The sequence below is a fragment of the Molothrus aeneus genome, chromosome Z (genome assembly GCF_037042795.1).
Source record: "Molothrus aeneus isolate 106 chromosome Z, BPBGC_Maene_1.0, whole genome shotgun sequence".
Classification (NCBI taxonomy): Eukaryota; Metazoa; Chordata; class Aves; order Passeriformes; family Icteridae; genus Molothrus; species Molothrus aeneus.
Window position 1 is genome coordinate 51,267,450 of NC_089680.1, and position 23,631 is coordinate 51,291,080.

At 36.8% G+C, this 23,631-nt stretch overlaps 1 protein-coding gene across 1 annotated transcript in view; it reads left to right on the top strand.

Annotated features, from left to right (window-relative positions):
- Positions 1 to 23,631, top strand: part of CHSY3 (chondroitin sulfate synthase 3) — a 140,349-nt gene that overhangs the window by 87,561 nt on the left and 29,157 nt on the right. The gene's annotated exons all lie outside the window — the stretch shown is intronic.

Sequence of the window (23,631 nt, forward strand, 5' to 3'; positions counted from 1 at the left end):
TTCTGCTGGCCAAAATACACACTGTCTCACCACACCATAAAAAAACTGGAGAATAAACAAACAAGAAATAGTTTTTTTGTTTTAGGAGTGAGTGAAGACAGTGCTGCATGCAGTAGCTGCACTTGCAGATTTTCAGACTTTTGATGGGAATTGATGTGATATGGTCCATCTAACATACAATTTATTCATTATAACACCGATGCCAAACAATGTTCTCTCACAATTCCATGTGGGTGACTTGCCTGTGACTGGTGGGTTTTGGGCAGGGACATGACTGGTGTTTTCAGCAACATTATTAAATTCTCTCTTTATTTTTTCATTTTTTATCATTTTTTTGCCCCGATATTTCAGTTTTAATTATATCTGTACTATTAACAGAAAAGGAAAAAAGGAGTATGCATATAAAGAATCAAAAATCTGAGTGGGTAGAAATAAACGGAAGAACAAATGGTTTGTCAGGTGTCTGTCTTCATAGAGTAAAATCTGGTAAAGTTAAATATCAGCAATTGAATCTGACCAGGTAGAAATAACAGTGAAAATAGTCAAGGGTGCAGAGAAAGGCAGAAATCTGAAGCAAAAATTTGGAACTGAGAGAGTAGCCTCAGGACAGGAAAGACAACTGGTAGGCGTAGAGAGAATCCAATTAAGTGAGAGCACATTTAATGAATATAACAGGAACTAGTGCAAGATGAAACTACAATTAATTGCTGAAGTTACTATCTTTAGATGTATTTAAATTGAATTAATTAGGGTGAAATACAGTTACATTCCTATATGTAAACATTTGGTGGTGCATAAATACATGTCTGCTGCTGACATCTACCTTGTCTGTCAGCATAAATATGCCAGTCCAGTAGTCCATGCTCATTATCAAATCAAGACATTCCTATTTATATCATTTGTAATTTCATTTTCCTGTAAGATGATTTTACAGCTATTGTAAACTGAATACTGTAATATTTTACTGATGCTTTAGCTCAAACAGTAGTCAAACTCTCCAGATTGCAGGTTTACATTTTGTGAAAAAAAACTTCTGGGTTTTAAAAAAATCAGTGTAATACATATTTTCTGAATGGAATTAAGTATTTTTTTCTTTTAAATGACATTGCATCTTTACATTACCCAGAAGGCTTTTAAAAGCTCTTCAGTGTCTTCATATGGAAAATTTGTTTGACAGCCAATTTTGTTTTTAAACTAGCACTTTCATGCAGCATCAGCCCAAATGACCATCACAGAGCTGCATTATGTCTGTGGATGATTATAGGGGGAGGATACCTGGTCTGGAGATAATTGGTTGGAATATTGTTAGGTTTTATGTGGCTAGTTTGGCATTAAATTTGGTTTGATTTGATAAAAAAAATAATTGGTGGCATATGCTCACTGCTGCCTCACAAGGCACTGGAAGTGTGCTTTAACTATAGCAGTGCAAAGCTCTGACATTATATGTAGGGGAGCCCATCCACAGCAGGAACTTATATACAGCTTGTTAAAATCATTAATTTTTATTCTGCCTTGATAGTGACATCAAGTGACAGCACGGTACAGGGGAGGTTTGAGGGAGTGCTCTTGCACAAAACAGGAATGATGTGACTTATTCAGTGTCAAAAACCACTAACCAGATGGAAATAGCTGTTACATGTTTTAGAAAATAAAAATGGATAGATTCTAATGGAGTCATTACTGACTTATATTACACAGTAAACTGATAAGATTCCTTGTGAAGCATGTTGTGGCTCTTCTCCACAGCTCTTGGGGTTCAGCCTGAGCTGACAGCCCATCTCTGCAAGCTTGGGATTGACAAAGTTATTCCTGAGACCTGAGGTGGAGTGCTGTTTGCTGTGAAAACATGGCCTGGCCTATGGAGCTGGCCAATGTTACCTGGGTTTTAAAATTCATTCACCCCACAGCATACTCTTGATAACAATTGACCTGTACTGTTCTTGGGCAGTAGCGCTCTCTTCTGCTGCCAGAGTATGCCTGTGCATGTGGACAGGCATCCACCCCTGTACTAGCCACTGAACTTTCAGCTGAGCTCTACATCTCTAGAAGCCACCATAGGACCAAATCAGCTTTCTGTGCATGGAAGCAAAGGCCCAGTTTTCCCCTCATTATGTTCTTCACTGTTTGTTGCAGCCCATAATTCAGGATATCCATGGGGTTGGCATACTATTGAGAGGCTCCTCCTGTCTCTAGATTACTGTCTTGGGGACTTGGCAGTGAGATACTTATTTAAGAAATAAATTAAATAATTACCAGGGAAGTTTATTGTCATTTCCACTGAAAACCATGGGATTTTTAAAATTCAATATGTAACCCATATTTTCCGGTTATTAATTCTATATAAGGCAGTAATATCAGCTCTGTAAAAAAGTAAGCAAAAATAACTGATTAAAAATAAAAAGAAAAATTTTTACCCTTTGAGGGAATTGTCTTTATTGTATTTGGAGATTAAAAGTAATTCCTGCAAGCTTTCAAAAAGCATACACAACTTATTTTGATTTTCTTATCATATTTTGTGTTTGGTGTAATGGAAATATTACTACATAATAATGAGGTTTTAGTTAAATAGATCTAGATTTATTTAATATCTGCAATAGTTATAAGGAGTCACTGTGATTTTAATTCATGTGTTCGGTCTGTGAAACCTGGAAGCCTGGAAGACCTACATCAAGCCTAAAACTGTGGGAAATGTTGAAGAATACCTGGTACAGGTAACTGGCTCTGCAAGCTGCAGTTGAGGATGCAGGTTGAGATGCAGGTTGAGTTCTGGCTGAGAGCCCACAGAGGCCATGGGCTGCTTACCCTTGCACAGCAAAGTGCACAAAGAGCGGTGGCACCGGCCAGGGAAAGGGACACTGGGACACACAGCAGGAGCCGAGGGCTGGGAGGAAGGGTGAGCTTTGGGAGGCTTGAGAGTTGCACACGGCTTGGACTGCGAGGGTGTAAAAGCCCAGGGGTTCCTCTGCTCAGGATCCTCCTCGGAGGCACCAGCTCAGGCTGTTTCTGTGTTACTGCACTGTGAATAAACTGTTCTGTTCTGAGACTCTGCCCTGGGAAGTCTCCTCTGACTGAGAGTGGGGTGACTCGAGTGGGGTGACTCAAGTGGAGCTGCCAAGAGCTCAGTGCAGCCCCTGCTTGCAAAGGGGCTGAGGTCCCAACAGTGACAGTCTCTGACACTGGGACTGCAACTGCCAGAGTCTCATCAGTGGTGAGAATGGGAAGTTTCCTCAACAGGAAAACCCTTTCTGTGGTCAAAGTCTTGATTACATGTCTATAATTAACAACAAGCCACTGATATTTAGCATTTAAAAACATACCCCCATTCCCCTCCAGTCAGCACTTTTAATTGTGGAAAGAGTGTACTTTTAAAGTGAGTCCTCCAGTCACAGCTACCTATTGCATCATTGCCTCCCTGATTTAATATATTATAATTACCATACCAAAGCATGACATATTATTTTTTAGATCTGAAAAGCTTTAACTCTAATAAAATACACTAACCAGTATACACACACTGCAAATACAGAGCTTTATGTTGAGTAATTTTCAGCTGGATAGCTCTGTGCCAGTGCCGCAGGCTTTTCCTGCAGAGGACTGAAAGCATTAAAAAAAGGAGTTATGCTTAGTGGCTCCATAGTGAGAGTTTGCATGCTAAGACACCTGTATGGATTTTAGCTCGTTTAATGACGTGGCCAGAAGCAAAGTACATGAACAGCAGGCAGGTGTAACTGTGGTGCAGAACCAGAGAGTTGTCAGCAGAATTGCTTCAGTGTCTTGAGCACAGCACTGAGCCTCCTCCTTCAGCTATGCAGAAGCCAAATAGGAGCAGGCCAGAGAAGCGTGACTTTCTCTGTGCCTGCCTCAGCATCTAGAGATATAAGAGTGCAGCTCTTTGACTAACAGGACTGTGGATTGGAAATGAAAATAGTTTTATTTTTTATTGTCGTTCTCACAAACAAGTCCTGTTAATCTGTGCAATAAGTCAATAAGTGCAGCAATCTGTAGGTTTAGGTATTTAGAGTTAATTTTTACTGGGGAAAAAATGAGTAACTAAAATATCTAGTCAAAATTTCAGCACAAAACATTACTCCACAGTTATAAATATTGCCGTCACTCTTCATCCACAAAAAATATTTCTAATTCCACAAATATACTGTTGTATTTTAGAAGGTGACTATACATAGAATGCCTGGGCACTTTGTGTTCTTGACATAGAAGCTTGCTTTTTTTTCTTTAGTCAGTTAATTTTTTGGGATTGTGTAGAGGTTTTTTTCTCACAATCATATTTTGTGATGCCACATTCTGGAATTCTGGTGACATATCAACAAAGTGATATCATGTGCTCCATTTATTTCAAAGAAGTAAGTTACATGTAAGTTAGATGTTGTGACCTGCCTCTCAGGCAATTTCATTTTTCACAGATCCTTTGGGGCGGATTGAAGGAAATTGATGCTAAATAACCAATAGAGCAACAAACTTCATTAGAAAAAATGCTTTGAAAATGTAACTGGGGAAAAACCACAATGATCTGGAAAAGGATGCATATAGATGTTCTGCAGTGTATGATCACCCTATGAGAAGATAATTGGCAGGAGAGAAACAGAGAAAAAGATAGGAGAAGATTCTGGAAGTCTGGTGGTGTTGAGAGGAGGGGATGTGTATGTCTCTCTGTTTGTCTGGATGTGCTTTGACAGACTTTTGGAGTAAACTCTGAATTTTGTGGCTGCACAGTGGTGGCTCACAGTATGGAAAAGAGACCAGCATTGGAACACTGAACCTGCTTCTGCAGGATTTCTTGCTTGATGGCAGCTTCTGCTTTAGCTCAAAACCAGCTTGTTTAAGGTAAAATTTAGCTGCAAGGTCCCAGTGGTTCACTACAAATGTTCTTTTGTAACAAAACAAAACAAAAAAAAACCCCAATAAACTCGTTGTCCTCCAGAAGGAAGACATGAAAAAGTTTTGAACTCAAGTACCAAAGCCATGGAAGCACTTCTCTGCAAGACACTCAGCAGGGAGAAAATGAACAAAGAGCAAAAAACCCCTGAAGTTTATCAGCAGGAGAGAGAGACACAAGTTGTTCACCTCCACCTGCCTGTTTTCTGCCTAATGCAAAGCTTCTCTGCAGTACAATATTCAGCATGGCAGGAAACAGTAAACGGGTTATATTCTGTATGTTCACTGTGTGAGGAGATCTCCTTTGGCAAGTTCTTGCAAGAGATACTGTTGCAGATATCTTTCATGCTGGATTAGAGAGATTTGTATGCTGAACAGAATGAAAAAGAAGGAATAATACCCTCAGCCTTCTCTATTAATGCACTTGGAGGACTGATGTTCTCAGAGGAGCAAGCAATCCTCTTGTAGGTAATGAAGATTTAGGAACAGATTTTTATGACCAAACAGCCTATCCAGAGGTTGAACACTAACTTAAGTGTTCAAACTAAGCTGAACACTTTTCCTAATATCATTTGCTAAGTAGCTCTTTTATTCATTGACCCTAATGGGAGTTCTTCATCCTTAAAACAAATTCTCATCTTGTGTGAAGTGAGTGGTGACATCAGAGTGATATTGATTAATTCCTTGATTTCATTTTAGCTTTGTTTGATCCTAAATGTGGAAGCTGCTTTTTTTTATGCTATTTTTGCACTCAGGTCTAGCAACTTCACTCTTTGTGCAGCTCATAGTAACATATGAAGAAAAACAGAGCTACCAAATGAAGTTCAAAGGATTAAAAATCTTTTTAAATTAATTCCTCTCAAAGTTCAGGACGCAATTGCTTGCAAAATGATTCTAAGACAACACTGTACTTACAGACTTACCTAAATTGCCCTAAGTAAAAGCTACACTTCAGGCTTAGTGAGTTTGTGTGGAACTCCTAAAGATTAACTGCTACTTTATTATTAATAGTTTTCAGTGTTTTGCTATAATGGCAGTGGGTCAGGAGGAGAAGGCTGGGAGGAAGCTTGAAAATGTGTGCTGGGAAGAGTTTCAAATTACTTTAAAAACTATAAATTGTTGCAATACACAGTGCATAGTCTATTTCTTCTTTTCTTCAGCAGAATGTCCTAGAGTCAGACTGGTTTATAGTAGCCCTTCCTTGAATACTGTCTCTCATATTAAAATATTTAATTTTAAAAAAAAAGTGAATCTTTTGTATTTTCCGTGTCAAGATCCGCAGAGAACAGTAATAATTCTTTCTATTAGTTATGCAAAATAGAACACAGCATATAAAATCCTCTTTTATAGTGATACTTATTTTATCCCAGTGGTTCTCAGTTTTATCTGATTCATGGGTGTGTAATTTCCTGTTCTCTGTAAGCCAAAAAGATGTTCCTAGGGCATACAAAATGTGGTGTCTCAACTGCTCTTCACAATATCTTTTCCTGCACCATCTTCCTAATCTCTTTCACTGTGGAAGTACCTCAGTCAGACCATGATATTTGCCTGTGAACAGTTCCAGAATAATTTTGTGTCTTCCCATGTGACCTTGAGATTCTAATCTTTATTAATAGCTTTCCCTTTCAACTAATTTTTGTATCAATATTTAATTGCTTTCAATATTTGAGGTCTTCATGGTAGCTTTTTTCTTTCAAGGGATGACATTTAAATATGGTATCTTTAACTATTACATGCAAGTTACCTATTAGTATTCAAATATTTGTCTGCTTATGTATCTTATCAGGAAAGTTTAAAAGTGAGACAATACTGGAGGGCCAAATAAATCAGGATGATTAATGGTGTAGTGCAAGTTTTTAAGTAGTGTGATCTTTTAGGTGAACACTTTTGAACAATGGCTTGTGTTCCTCTTTTTCTTACAACAGTGCAGAGGAATAGGCTTAATGAGAAAAGGAGGACATCTTCAAAGATGGAAAGGTACAGGTGGAAATTTTGTGGTCACATACTTGTGAATCTTCATATTGGCTTGCTGTGCATCAGCCTCATCAGCTCATCTTCTTGGACTCATATTATACTAAGGGGAAAAAGAGGCCTCCATACTTTCGAAGGTGATTCAGGGAAGGAGGATAAATAAAGGTCTTGGCTTAGACAATTCAAACGTTTGTCTTTAAGAGATGCTTTTCTACTTCCTTCTACTCCCATTCTACCCACAGTACAAGTGGGTAGAATCAAGTACAAGTGGGTAGTACAAGTATAATCTGCCTTAAGATCTGTTTGGTCAAGGATGATAAGGAATTAGATGCTGGTGGTGTTACAGGCACAAACTCCTTTTTGTAATTGCCTTTGATTCTGCCACATCCCATTTCAGCCTGGGGATTGCTGGAGCGGGGCCTTCCCAAAGACAGGCTTTCTGTACCAACATCCCACTCCTGTGGGACCTCTTAAGGCCCTTGCATTACATTGTTCCATGGACAAGTTTGTAACAGATGATTGAAATGTCATCTAATTTGAAGGAGTCATGTTTTCTGAAAATATTTGGTGAATGCCTATGTAAAGAATTGTACCCATGAGTGGGGTCTATACAGACTTTTATAACTTGGTCTAAATTCACAGTACAGAGGTGGCAAAATTCCATTTAATTGCTGTTCAAACCATACTATGTTAGAAAAATATGGCAATACTGCAAAATCTATTAATGCTATTTCACAAAGGTTCTCTTAGACCTAAAGAAAGGCAAGATCTCATTTCTTTCTAGAATGTGGCCCTTTTCTATACCTGTGACTTCTACTTGAACAGTGCAGACCTGATTTGCTGTCAGTGTTTGTATATATTCAGAATGTGCCGAAATGATGAGAGGGTAAGAAATCTGATGCCTATTGGTGCTCGTAATTAAAGTGGTTTAAACTGAGTTAAGCCTGTGGAAGTTTCTGAATATTTATTTTGGTTGTAGTGAAGTTCAGTTTCAACAGACTCTGTTAATAAGAAATGTGTTTGGATAGGCTGAATTCCTGCTAGTATTTTTAGCACTTTCACCAAACTGTTAAAATTGACTTTTACAGAAAGCATTGCTTTTTTTAATAAAATGGAATGTGTATAATGTGCCTGAATTCATTTCTGTGTCAGATGAATGAGCTAAGAAAGGTGTCCTCCAACAATAACCATGCCAGCAAAATAAACTTGTTAGTTAGATATAAATCTAGATTCTACCCACCTGAGCTGAATGTTTTAATAGATTACCTATAAAAATGTCCAGACCTTATCCGCAATTGTTGGTCATTGATTTTGAACATGCCAAAGTGCATGAAGGCTCTTTTCTGTATGATTTGAGTGCTCTGTGTTCCATGATGACAGTAACATTGTGACATTTTTACATCACCCTGAAAATATGGATAAAATGGCTGAGACTCTTATTCACTGCCAGTCTGTTTACAGAAGAACTGAATGGAAGAAACTCAGAATAGTGTGGCATTATGAACCCTGAGTGAGAGTGGCATTAACACCTGAGAAGAGTGGAAAAATTGGTGAAATGGGGAGATTATAGTGATGAGTTCATAAGTGCAATTTCCAAGTATCCCTGCTGAAGTGGACGCTTCCCACCCCTTTATGTTCCCTTAAGTTGAATTTAATAGTCCCTCTCTGAACATGAGCAGCAAGAAGAGCTCTGATGGGTGTTATCTTGACACCTAGAAGTCTGTTGCTTCCCCTTGATATCCTATTGGTTCAGCTTAGACCTCTCATGTCTTGCTGAATATGCTGGATCATATGTCTGCTGTCCCTATGCTGGAGAGCTGGTGCTCTTGTGGGTGATGTAGTCTTACAGACCTTCTACCTTTTGGTTGTGAATGAGCGGCCACATGTTGTCTGTCCTTGGGATTGTTTTTAAGAGGAAACTCTGGATTTCTCCCCTTTACAAAAGAATCGGTAAACAGGACCAAAAAAGCAATGGGAATTAGAAAACAAAGTTTTGTGCCTCTGAGCAAGGGTTTTGTAGTGGTCTTCAGGAGGACAAATTTAAGAGAGAGGGAGAAGGAGACTTTATTCTGGCTGATGTGTAAAAGCTTTGATTACTTCAAGAGTAGATGAACTTTTTAATACATGAAATGCATTCCTCTGGGAAACCATGAATTTTTTGACCTGTCTTTGTGTTTTAGAGTCAAATACAGCCTTTGAGTTAGAACCAGTTTTTTATTGCTGACTTTTGGGTTTGAGCAGTTTAAAAACTCCAAGGTTATTGGAAGTCCTCCAGAAGGAATATGGTGTTTATCCAGATACTAACGGTTTTATACCACTTATTCATACATTTGAGGGGGTTTGGTTTGGTTTGATAATTGTTTTGTTTTGATTTGTTTGTTGTTGATACTATGTAAAGTTCAGAAGTGTTTATTAAACTGTATCTGTATAAAAGTAGACATTTCTTTATACAAATTATTGTATGATGAGCCCTCAGACATTTTTAAAAGGATGATATTAACCTAGTTCACTGTTAAAATTTATTTTCTGGTTTTTTCCTTTTAATATGTCTCAATAAATTTTAAATGGCTGAATCTAAGACACAGAAATACAACTGTATGAAGGTCATCTGATCTTAAGGGATTCAGTTCATTGAGGCCTAAAGTCTGCATTGATCACATCTTCTGTAAATTTAAGAACACATGAAAAAAGTCTCTTGGTTAAAATAGTCTTAGTGTATCCTAATTAATGACATCATATGATTTTTCCTCTATGTATGTATGTATAGTTGAAAAGCCCATTTCTAATGTGCAAGCAAAATTACCTTGCTGCAGATTAAATCCCATTGCTCATAGTCCTTCCCTGGAGGCCCAGTAAATATGAGGAAAAGCTCATAGCCACATTCCTCATAGTGGTTTTCTTTGAATGCTGGAAGGTTGCTTCTTATTTTTCACTCATTCTTCTCTTCATAGTTTCTGTTTTCTTCAGCTAAATTGTGTTTCCAGCATGAGCTGGGTTTCTGCTTTCCCCAACATCTGTAGATAGTTGAAAAGATAACCTGAAGATAACATTCAATGTTATCTTCATACCTGAAGATAACATTCAAATTCACCAAACAGAGTGTGTTTCAAAATGTTTTTTTAAAATCCTTTGATCCCTTTACCTAAATCTAAACATGATGGTCAGCATATCACATATGATCTGTCTTTTGAAAGCTGTGTATGTAAAAACAACAGCAGTTTAGGCTATGAATCAGCTATGTTTAAAAAAAACAAAACAACAAAACAACTTTTATCTATTTCTTATATAAATAACAAGTATTCTATATTTGTATTATCCCATCCATGAGGAAGATGATCAGCTATATTGACTGCTATTGGCCTTCATAGTGGAAGCTCTCAACAGTAATGCTTGGGAAAATCAGGCCTGTACAAACCTGAAAAGATCACTTAGCTCATGCTTTCAGGATCAATTCCTATGTTATTCCAGATAAATTTTTCCTTAAGCTGTTTTTTGAAACCTCCTGTGGGGGACATCCCATAACCTCATTAGGAAGTCTATTTCAGTATTAACCCAAGTTCCTTTTCCTGTCTTTTTTCTCCTTACCTCTCTCATGCTACAGTTTAATATTAATACCCAATCCACTGTGGAGACAAGGAATGTTGCTTTGCATCCATCAGCATGTTTCTCCTCGGTCTTTTCTCAAGTAGTGAAAAGGATTAGATTTAACTATTGCATCTCAACTAGGATTTCTGATGGTGGTTTCTGTAGAAATTATTTTTGACTCACTCTCATTTAGACTTTTGAAAGATTTGTTGGAAAACAGTATGATCAGTATTATGCAGAGTAATTGATTACACCTTGATCACCAAATTGCTTGTTGATTTCTTCTTCCCTTACCACTCTATGAAAAGATTAGACACTGAGTTTTAGTAGTGAGAAAGATTCATGATGTTGTATAGAGGCCATTTTATATATTGGCATTTTTTCTCCTTTTGATGCCATGTCTATGTAACCTGCTCTGTTTCTCCATCTTCTGCTCTGGTCCATGTCTACTATTCTTCCCATTTGCATTCTTGTTAGAGCTTTCAGTTTTCAACAAATACAAAGGCTGTTGCCATTCTGTTCCCACTGGCCTAAGTAACTGTTAATGCTTTCTGATGTGCATTAACTACAACATCTTGAGAATAAAGGTGAAAACTGATTTTTGGACATAGCTGCTCTCTGTTTTAAGCTCATATTGAAAAAAAAAAGTATTAAATCTGTGTACACCTCATTGCTCCCAAAATTTACATTTCTTCTTGATATCCTCACATACTCTATAGTCAGATTAGCTCCAGATAACATACAGCTACCCTGTGTAGGAAGCGAAAGAATAGGTTGTATTTTAAGTGTGGTTTGGTTTTGGTTTTTTGAGTTTAAGACCATTGATCGCCATTATGCAACAGTTGCTTTACTGGGTCTAGAGCACTAAATGCAAATAACTATTAAAGGATTTTTGCTTTCATCTGGTTTTGGCATGTTAAAATACCAATACTTCCAAAGCAGAGTGGCTGAGTGAAAATCTGTTTTTTAAAGAATTAAGGAACAACTGTTTTTTTTATCTATTCCTTTTTTGTTGCTGAATTCTTTGTCTGAATACTCTATAGCTTTCTATATTTTCGAGATGAGGAAGTCAGCCATCACTCAAGGTATATTGTAAAAGGTACAGACTGCATATATCAGTTAAATTTTTTTACTAACTTAGATTGAATTTATTCTTGCATCCAAAATGAGTCTCATCATAATTTGTTCACCAATCCTACTGTTTCAACCATGAACTCAGTGGATTGCACTTTGGTTTAATTACACCAGGAGAATTTTAAATCTTTGTTCAGATATACCTAGTGACTACAGTCTACAGTAGCTTAGTAAACCCAGTATGTTCACAATGAGTATTATGCTTGTGCAATATGCAGTTTGAGAGTCAAGCTTACCCTTAGCTAACTGGCCCAGTGTTCTTGGGGATACATATCCTGGCAGCTCTCTACAGACAAAATTAGAAAATTAGGTCATGAACAGGCTTTGTGATTAATTATGTTGTTGTGTCTGGAACATAGAAGATTTTCATGCCAAAAAAGTGTTTGGACACAATTGTTCTGGTAGTTGCTTTTGTAAAACCAGAACCACATTTGTTAGCATGTGACAAAGTGTGGTGGGTTAGCCTTGGCTGAGGACCAAAATCCTCAGTACCCAGCTGCTTGCTCACGCTGCTCCCTTGGTGACTGGAGGGAATAAAGATCCAGAGTGTGAGATCACTTACCAGTTGTCATCATCAACAATGTAAACTCAGCTTGGGTGAAATTAATTTCATTTACTGCCAATTAAAAAGGCACCTCCTTCTCTGACCTTCCTGCTCTCCCTGCTGCTTCTAACTCTTTTGGTTTACCTCTTTCCCTTCCTGTCCAGTGATTTTGCCTGTCCTTAAACGTGCTTTCACCACCAGCTGTGGATCTGCTGGAAGTGGTTGGAGCTGCCAGTACAGGCCACCCCCGGCACACGGCGCAGCACAGCCTTCTGCCACCAGCCCTGAGACACAGACATCACATAATGGCAGAACACAGACTCTACTGTGTTGTGTAAGGTCCCAGCTATGGAGCCAACACACTATAATTTTATGGTGGAAAGACTGCAAGCTGTGTGGAATTTCCTTTTAGGTGTTTTTTGGTTTTGTTGGGTTTTTTGGTTTTTGGTTTTTTTTTGTTTTTTTACAGTGCAATGCAAGTTTGTGCAGCTTTTATGGGGGATAAAGGAAATCCTTTTCTGTTCATGAAGATATGTTTTATTCTATTCTTCAAAACTAATCAACTTATTTTTCACAACACACAGATTGTAAGTTGACTTAGAGGGCTTCATCCTTTCTTCAAATAAATACATTTGTTGTTATCACCATACTACTGGCTTTGTGATGGGTATTATTATGATTTTCTCCACCAATATCATTGCTAATAATCCTGTCAGAGCTCATCACCATCTGTAAGGCCCTCTGTAAGCCTATGTTTATGATTTGTAGACTGTTTTTAATATCTCCAGTTATTTGCTGATAAGTGCAACCTGATTTATCAAGCTCTCTGCTCTTAAAGATCTAGAACTTTGCTTTGCACTGGAAGGTCTTTGTCTCTTCTAGAAGGCAAAGTGGGACTTCATTTCTCTAGTTTGTTATTTTAGCTCCATTCAGTAATTGAAACTTCCTTGTTTTTTTGCTTAGAATCCTGTAAAAAGCATACTGAAATAGGCAGCACTCACATTTCCAGCATGTATTGTATGTATTGTTTGAGTATGTTGTCATCTACTGTCAGGATCTGCAAACAGCAGCTGCTGGTCATTCCTGCAGAGCTGCCTGCCAGGATGACTAAAATGGTGAGTGGCAGATGCTTGAAAAAGTAGAGTAACAGTGGGATTATGGGAGTCTAACTGAGCAGGTCCTATCCTGAGATATACAGTTGGCAGATGTATTTAATCTCATAGATACAGAGTGTGTAGGGTCAGAGGATGTTACATGCTCTTAAAATCACTTCAGTGATCCGTGTGGATTTCTGCTCCAAGCTCTGAAACCAACTACAATGTACCTCAGAGTGGAGAATCTAAAAACACCTGGGACAAGCTGCTGGTTATCTGTTGCATAGGGAATTAGCAGGGGAACTGAATATGCCTCAGATGTTGAGTGCTTTCTTTTTTTATGAAACTGCTGTTTGCCTAGATCATCTACTTGTAAAGTAAGTGATTTTTGTATTTTGTTGTTACTGTGTTCATCATGTGCATTTGATAGCAAAGCAGATGTGATTATCCATAGATTTGACAAAAAAAGAACAGCAGAATGAATCTGGTTCCTCTTTCAGTAGTGCTATATATAATATGTATGTATGTGTGTATACATATATATTTATACATGTATGTATACATACACAAAATTGTAATTGTATTGTAATCTTATGGCTAAAGTGCTATAATTGCAAAAGGCTGTAATGTATATTTATGTATTTAGTATTCTGGGAGCTCTTGTTTCTGGAGAAGGAGTAATGTAAAAGAGTGGTAATGTGTATTTTTTTCCTCCTTTGAGAATTGAAACTCTGGTGTCTAATGATACTACCATAAAATCTGCAGCTCTTTCTCTGTGCCTTCTTAGTACACTAGCTGTATTGTTATAGTCAAGCACTTTTGGTAGACTGAAACAGTGTGGTAAGGTCTAAAGGTTAGGAAGATAAAATGCTAGAATATAGCCTAGTCTTTTAGAGTCTGAAATCTAACCAACACAGGGAAAGATTACACAAAAATTAGATTGCATTGAAGCAAGTCTGGATGAAAGAGTCAAACTGGTCAAACTGCTGGTGATGGTTTTTAATAGGACTGAAAAGTAATCAGTGCGGAAAAATAAAGTAAGAATTGAGGAGACCGAATGCAATATTTGTTTATTGATTGACACAGATTCTGAAAAAGAAACAAAATACTTTGAAGCTTGTGCCAAAATACATTTACGCTTTTGTACTTGTTGGATACTGACACCATTGAAAGTTAGATCCGGAAGAGGTCAATTATCTTAATTTTTAAACCTAAGGAGATTTATTTACAAACTGGGGCTAGAAAGAACATTTGGTGGTAAATTCAGGCAGATGTTGTCCTAAGTACTCTTGTTCTGTTTATAAACAGTGTAATGAAGAATGACAGATTTGTCTTCAATCTTGCAAACTGCCTTAGCAATTGAAATAAGCTGAATAATTTTCCAGTGCTGTCACCCCTTTCCAGAATGTCTTTAATGAGCCTGTTTATTTTGCTGTCCTTGGATTTTTTGTGGAGACTTTCTTGTATATGAGCTTAAGACCTTAATATCTTCTTTACTGTAATATGTCTGGGTTTATATTTTTCAAAGATGTTTGCACAACCTGCAATAAAAATTAATCTGGCTAAGTAGTATCATATGCTCTTACTACCTTTTCCTTAATGCTTTATTTCTTTGTCTTTGTCTCATTATGTTTTGTAATCATTATTTGTTCAATTCTTCCAATCTTTTCTCATTTTAAGCTCTCAGAAGTTTTAGTGTTCTCCACCTCCATTTTTAAGTCAAGTCAAAAGCAAAAGCTTATAAAATATACTTTTTAAATGAGTGAATTGTATCTTCCTAAACTAGGAGACGCAAATAGTCCCATATTATGCTATTTTCTGAATTCAGTCAGTTATAATCCCTGCTTTACAGCCACTGGTGAGAGTTTATGTTATGTTTAATTTCTGTGACTCCCAGTGAATATTGTATGTAGTGCACTTAGGAACAGAAATTATTCCTCTGGTATCACATGATTTGCACAAGCACTTAACTAAAAAATCCTCTTTTAAAGGGAACGTTTTAGCTCCTGTTCTTGTTAGAGTTTGTTCTTGTGATCACTTTGTGTGACTCCTGGTAGTCTGCTTATATGATGACTGAAGGATATCTTTTGATCCACACTTTCCTAGTGAGATATTATCTGATGAATATATTCCATGCATTTCATTAGTATAGTCCCATTTTTTTGTAATTTTACTGCTGTTTATTTTTTAGGAAGCAGGGTTTTTTTCTGTCATCTCCCAACTAACATACGCAGCAAGCACTGTGTTTATGGTGGTTTATTTACTTTTATTTCCTAGGTAGCATATACCTGAGTCTAGTACTTAACTTTCTGAGTAAAATGAGCCTTTATATGACTCTATTTACCATTTTATAGTGGCCTGTGCATTTTCTGATACATTGTAAAAACACAGTGTAAGATTTCAGGACAGCTAGACTTCAGGACAGCTAGCTAGACTTTTTGACAGTAAGCTCACAATAGCAGATTTCAGCCAGAATTTTCAAGCATTAACTCAAAAATATGATGTCATCTGGTAATAGAATCTACAAATGCGAGATTACGTAATTTACTGTAAAAGCATAGACTATTTCCTTATTTTGGCTGCTGGCTTCAGTCAGTTACATCCAAACAGAAGAAACTTTGTTCACCTTGGAAGTTTCATGGTTGCAGTTCGTCTGCATTTGATCTTCTCACCGGTTGTGGCCATTCCATATATTCTTGTCATTATAGCCTAGATATTTTATGATGGGTCTGCAGCAAAAAGTGAGAGATTACTGTGTTTGAGAGTAGCTCAATGTTCTCAGCATTTCAGTAACCCTGAAAGTTGATCCTTAAGGGGGCTACAGAGAGGGAGAAGTTTTTGCTCAGGCAACAAGAAAAGATTTTCATTTGAATTTTTAAGGACTTCCATTAGTAGTTTGATAAGACCTTATTTTTTTAAATCAGTAACCTTATGAAGTATTTTCTATATTAGATTCTATCATGTTCATTGTAGGCTCAGGCAGCTGTTTTGCAGTTGTCAGGTATCTTTCTCATATATTGCTGGTCATTTCCTCTTGCATGCCCATGGAAAGATTGTCACGTTTTGTTCTTTTGTTTTGGAATGACAGTAGGCAATAATGTTGCCTGCAACTTCCTTATTTCTAATTCATTTCAAAGTTTGATAACATCAACAAAATGTCTTGAGCATAGCTTGTTTTGTGGGCTCTTTCTGAGGGACTTTGCAAGTTCACACATTGGCAGCTCTCAGTCCCTGTTTACTCCTTTGTCATGGCTTACACTTCTTCAATAACTTGATTCTGTAAATTTGTCCTATTGGGAACCATGTTAGCATCTTTCTGTTCAACAGTCCAATATGAGTTTTAATTTTTGGAAGAAAAACTCATTGGAGTTTAAAGTGAAGAATGTAGTTAAAATTAATCAGAACTGTGACATGGAAAATAAAAACTGTCAGCCAGATTCTTTTGCATCCCTTGATGAGATTCAGATTTGATTAATAAAGGTAAATTGTGTAGAACTAAGTTTTATTAGCTGCTTAATATTGCTTGGTATAATTTTTCTTAATTGCATTGTATGCAATGAAGAGAGTACATGTTAAAGCTATTTAGATACAACTAACAATGTGTCAAAATTTTAAGAGAGAAATGTGTAGGTACTAACAGATTAAATATACTGTTTTATATACAGAGATTTTGTTGCTCCTCTGTTTAGAATGTCTATATTGTCTACACACTGAGAAAATCCAAAAAATTTGCATTTCATAGTTTAAAGGCAGATGCAAAGGTTAAAAAAGGAAGAGATAACAGGCCCAGCTATATTCTAAAAACAAAACACGTGTCACCTTATCTCACAAAGTCAAGGAGAGTCTGCATTTCTTTATCTCTTATTCTGTTTTCTGGGAAGGAGTTAAGGGATTCTTCTGAATGCCTTGAAACATATTTCCAGGTTCACTGATTGTTGTTGTTACAAACCACTGTAGAACTTTCTGCTATTTTAGAACAGTACAATTAATTTCTGGTGGTTACTGACAGATTTCTTGTGGATTTAAACAATACTTTTCTTAATACACTACAAATGTCTAATTATTTTTTCAAAGTGCCTTAATTCTGGTAAACTAAATGAGCTCAGAAACTCAATTGTGTAAGTGTCAGCCTCTCGCTGAAAAGTACTAAGCAGTCATACAGTTTGGATTTTCAGATACTTGCATCTGTCAAATAATTGCTTCTTAAACCTTTCCATTACTTCATTAAAATACAGAAATGAGAATAACTGCTAAAGTATTTGAAACAAAAATTTTAAAGGAAGATTTGAAATTTTTACTGCCTTCTGTATTTTTTTCTTAACTTCAAAGAGCTTTTTTGTTTTGTTTTTAATGAGAAAGACTGCTCTTAGCGTTCTTTTGGAAAATCTTGGACATTGAGGGAGGAACTTTGTTGACCTGAGCTGTGCTTTAATCTTACTTCTGTGAATAACACTTTCCTCTCACTTCCAGACAAGAAGCAAGAAAGAAAAAGACCGACTGCACAAGGGGAAGAGAGGAGCAGGGAAAGACAGGGAAAGGAAACAAACCCAGTCATCTCACATTCCTGGAGGTAGTTTGAATTTAGGAGAAACCCTTACATGAGCTTGAGCTTTTCAGATCTTTAGGAGCCAGTGCAGTGATGGCCAAACAGTATCATGATGCATCTAGAGGTGTTTGCACACAATGCCTGTTGCTGCTGATGTTATTTTTAAATATCTTGTTGCAGATGGCACTGCTTTATGCAAACATAACAAGGCTTGGATGAGTGCCTGCTAATATTGCCTTATATGCAATCATTAGCATAAGCTTTGAAACCAATTTCAGGGATACTTTGGAGACCTAAATCTGTTTTCAGTGCCTTTTTGCTTTGTCCTTCAGTTTTGTCATCATAACAGAAAATGACCAGTGTTGAGTGTTGCCAGTAGATTTGTGGTGATGTAAGGAAATTTATAGGTGTTCCTCAAACTGCAGTGAATCATGGAACAGAGGTTTCTTTCATTTTTGGTTATCTGCTCTTACTCTCTGCTTAATGAGTATTTCAGCTACCATGGAGAAAATCAGTATTTTTGCAAGCCTTGTGTCAGTCCATTTCTGGCGCAAATATATTTAGTTTTCAAAAATGTGAAGACACTTTTTTCTGTTCTAAAACAGACAAGCACACACTCATAACCCCATGCCCCCAAGACATCCATTAAATAATTTCTAACAACAGATTTTGCAGTAATACATTTCTGTGAAGCCAGAAAGGTTTTACCATCAGATCTCTGCCTAAAGCAAATTAAAGACATAACTGATCTCTATGAAAGAAGCAAGGGACCAGTAGGGAGTGTGATAAAATGTGTTAGTGTAGCAGTGAGGTTTCATATTTTGGTTAGCATTCTGTACATGTGAGGTGCTCCCTAAGGAAACTTGAGGTTATTAATTCTTAACAATGGTTGTCAGACAAGTCTGACATGCTGGAGAGTGACTGCAGAGAAAGTTAACTCAAAGTTGATGATTTGTGTTAGGAGGTTCAAAAGAAAACCTGAAGTGTTCTCCTTCCACTGAAAAATTTGTAAATGCAATGTGATGATTTTTTTTGGTTTTTCTTTTCCGCTTGCAGAATCATTAAAGATGTTTTTTCTTTATATGTCTTTGGCATATTAGAGTAGAAGTTAGTGTTACACAATTAAATTTATGTTTTTTCAGAATTTCCTTTCTGACTCTCAATGTCAGAATCCTGTAGGCTGAAAAAAACAGGAGGTAGATGACTATAAACCTTTTGGGAGATACAGATTGTTTATGTATCTTTTCCTGCTGGAAATGTTGTTGGAAAAAAATAATGTTATTTACAGTACTGAAACAGTAAAACAGTATGTGCCTGTATGTAATGGAAATAAATTTTCACATAAATTCCACAGATATTCTCATTTTCTGGGGAAAATACTTTTTATTGTACTCTGTGTGGAAAAAAACCCTTGTGATCTCTAATAGAATGTGACACCTAAAATAGATATGCTCATGATGGGTTCAGTTTTATGCATTCTGCATTTTTAGTTGTAAAAGAGCTGTTTTCATTACAGAAGCTGTAGTGGAGAGCCATTAGCCCCTTACCTTGCCTAAGGATGGCAGTCCAGTAAGTGATACTTGCTGGTGGGGTGAGCTAGTATTTACAGGGTGGCTTTTTTTAACACAGTTGGAGACATGAGTGATAATGGGAACTGTTCCAAACAGTATTTCTGCACTGTGAACTCTGGAAATGATTTTGAAATATACTGAAAAATATATTTGCCCATTGTTAGGTTACATCAGTGACACATTTTGATGGCACGAGAGAGCCAAGATAGTACAGTAAACTAACCAGAAAAGCTGAACAAGCTCCCTCTCCAGCATGAATATAACTGTGACTTGTTAGTGGACATAAGGAGTCCATACGTATGATTTTTCCCCTTATTCCCTTTTCCTTTTAATTGGATTGTCCTTTAACTACCCATGTTCCATTTAGAAATTGTTTTGTCTGAAAAGTGGAGTTTGAGATTCAAGAGAAAAGACCGATAACTTTTGATACCTTTCTTTTAGTCAGATGGCACAAGAAATATTGTTGTAATCAGAAAAAGAACAAAAAGTATTACCTCTCCTTTTCTTCCCTTTCACCACATATGTGGAGGTGACTAATTGAAGCACAGTAACTCTACTATTACAGTTTCATAATAGAAGCAAATTATAAGATAGAAGGTAATAGAACACAGTTTTCTGTGTGCCTGTGGTTGCTCACATATAAGTGGGACCCTTTTGCTGCATAAATGGCACAGACTCTCTGCAAAATCATTTAAGTAGAGTGGTCTATGCTTTCATCCCTGATGCTTCTGCTGCATAAATTCTACCTATTTAACAGAGGAAAATACAGTGTCTGGCTGTGAAGACGTAAAACCAACATGGGAGTTTACTTAGGTCATTCTTGAATGATTTTATGATTTGAGAGAGCCAAGCCCCCCCCTCATGTTTCCTTATGAGATTTTGTGAATATCCACAACCCACTCTCCTTGGCTGGATTAAAACCAGATGTTTATTGTGCTGTGTTTTGTTTTTGTTTTCTTTAGGGCTTGAAGTATAATTTATGTTAGATTAAGTAACTCCATTAGGTATATCTCAATATTGAAACATAGCATGAGGTACTTTTCTGTATGAATCTGGCCATGTGACATAGGATCTTCAAATCTGAAACCAGAAATTTCTTCCTATCCTTTAGTGAAGATCCTTATCCCTTTTGAACATAATCCTTATCCTTTAGTGAAGATAGGAAACTCTGACACTTAATGCAGATATAACTAATATTCATTTTCAGCATAATTCCTTACATCAGTTTTTCAATATACCACATGAAATCCAGTCTTGTGTCACCATTAAATTTTTTTTTATTAACAATGCAAATAGTTGGAAATGTCGTTAAAATGCAAATGCATTTCAATTTTTGCTTTTTAAAAAAAGCTTTTTGTGGGGGACAAGACTGCAGAACACAAGGAAAACAGTTTTGCAAAACACATTGCATTATTTGGCTTGTAGATAATGATATTAAAGAACAATAGTGAATACGATGTACAAGATTGCTGTATTTCAATTTACATTTGCAATACAATAATAATGATTGCTATATTGTTAGAGGACTATTAGTTGCTCTCTGCCATCTTTTAGCTGAAAAGAAAATTCAGTTTGCACAAAAGAGTTTAGTGGTTTGGGGTTTTGTTTCTTACAGTGTTTTGCATCTGAGAAGCAAAAGCTGGGGAAAGGGAGGTGAAAAAATAGGATGATAAAATCATGCTTTGATCAGATTAGAGATAACAGCTGCCACAAAGTTATTGCAAAATAGTTTCATAATAAACCTGGTTTATCAGTAACATTGTTAGTTGCATTCACTAAGTGAAATACAACACCATGTTTTAACCATAATATATAATAATCTAATACTGTCTGAAGATGTCTGACTGAAATGGCTGGCTTTGTTTTGCTTAAAATTTAGCTCTTTTTATCAGTCAGTCTTCTTGAGCTTTTGTGTGTGTGTGTGGTTGTGTTCAAGTTAGCATGATCTGTGATCATGATAAGCGTATTTCCTTTAAAGTGCTGGAGTGCTTAGTTTTATAAGTTTATCCATCAAACTTCATAATAAAAGTAATCAGTAACTTACACTTCCCGCATTATTTATCTTTCAAGGAATCAGTAGTTTAAGGAGAGATTTGTAAACATGGACTGATGTGTGTGAGCATGGGCTTAACCGTATGTTACAGCATTGACAGTTGTTTATATTGTATGTTGGACAACCATTTCAGCAGATTGCCAGCTCTGGTGTCGCTCCTTAAGGTTATCAGAGTCTACAAAGCAAATCAAAATAATTCTGGTCTTGCACACAAGAACAATCCCTCTTCAATTTAATAATGTATTAAATTTTCTTTTAACATGTTTTTGAACAGATGAAAGAAGGAATGGGTGTCTAAAAGGCAGCTCAGTTACTGTAGCCACCCCAAGAAAGGCTAAGGGGGAAGTAGTGGTCAAGGGAAGTGATGACCTATGATGAGAGTCATAGCTAGCTTTAACATCACATTTCCAGATGTTATGTTAAAGTTTTATCTTAATTAGATCTTGTCATATTTATCTTCTAGTCTGACTGGAGCACTTTCAAATTTTTTGAATAGGTTTATTTTCTGGCACCAAAAAATAAAAAAATTCCCAAACATTTACTTCCTCTTTCCTTATTTATTATTTAATTTCATCATTTTATGCATACTTGAATGCTCCTCCTGGTTTCTAATTTTCTCTCTTGAAAGTTTTATCTTTGGTCTAGCTACAGTAGTTGGAGAATTCATGAAATTATGTAAAGTTCTGACTTGAGATATGTAGGGAAAGAATGCGAGAAGTCCCTGTTTCTATGTAATAGTCCGTGAAGGTGTCAGATTAGCTTCAGGCTGCTTGACATTATCTTAAAAAATTAGCTCCTACTATAAACTTAATGTGTGTCTTTGTAATATATTTTAGCTTCATGTGCATCATTTGAAAATCCCACCTTTAGCTGAAAGTAAGTCCAGGTTACTCTCTGTGTGGGCTATATAGGGCATATTTGATTTTCTGATTTAGGTGTTGAAAAAGGTGTTGAATATTTGGTTTATCAGAATATCATTGTAGAACCAGTGTTTCTTTGTGACTAGTTACTGAAACAGTCTCAAATCTGGAACAATTTTATTCAGTCACCTTGTGGAACTCCTGTTTTTCCGGAACTTGCTCTTGTAAGTAGCTTACCATTGTACATTGTACTTTGCCCTGTCTGCAGTGAGACATCACAACTCTGCAGCAATGGCCGTAGGCAATGTTGCTATATCTGGATGTTTCTTAAATTGTATCACCTGAAACCAGGGTGGTCGCCTAAATAATTCAGTTTCTTATTTTGAGAAATTATTAAGTTAAAAATACTGGTTTTCTAAATGCTCTCATTTGTGTCTTTCATGCTGGAATTTACTATATATCTGTTTGTCTGTTTGTCAGTGAGAGCTGTCTTGTTGAGTGTCTTTGAAAGGGTTTGTTTTCTGCAAAGTGCTATACTTCATCAGTTATGTATTTGTCTTTGCTTGGTGTCTTGCTTTCTATTATTTTTTTTTTTAAATTTCAATATCGAGGTTTCTAATGTATCTCACCGAAGAGGATCATGTTTTATTGCTATTTAAGTAAGGAGAGCTGTGATCTTTTGTTTAGGCCTAGAAGACCTAGGAAAAGAAGAACTTGTCTAGGGAAATAAGAACTTTAGTATCCTTTTACATTAGGTAACACAGGAAACCCAACCATATTGCTTTAAATAGCTAAAATGTCTCGGAAGGAAAAACAAAACATATGGCTTTAGCAACTAAAATAAGTGGAATAAGAACTTTTTAGAAAAAATAAGTCCTTTGGAAACCAGATTTGAAATGGTCAATGCAATGAATGGTGATTTTGCAAACAACAGAAGACACAACAGTGATAGGTGGTGCAGGTTTAGAAGTGGTTTAGAGTCTTCTCAGTGCCCCAGCCCTTTGGCAGGGTTCTCACTTTAGTTAATCAAGACTGAATTACTCAGCTGCAAACTCAGTAGGGCACAGAGTAGGGCAGAGCTGATCCTCTGCCAAGCTGGCTCAGGGCAGGAAACATGTACTTGCTCCAGTGCCTTCACAGATCTATCCCTGTGGCTTCCAGGTGAAGTGGAACAGCTGCTTCAAGGAAATGTGGTGCTTGCGTCAGCCATCAGCGCACAGGCCCATGCAGAAGCACACCTGCACAACACCACTGCATATGCACACACACCCATTCCCACTGCTGTCTAAACCTGTGTGATCTGCTTTATCCTTTTGTTGCAGGAATCCTCTTTCATCCCATTACTCTGGGTAATGAAAGAGGACTCTAATTGGTCTTGCC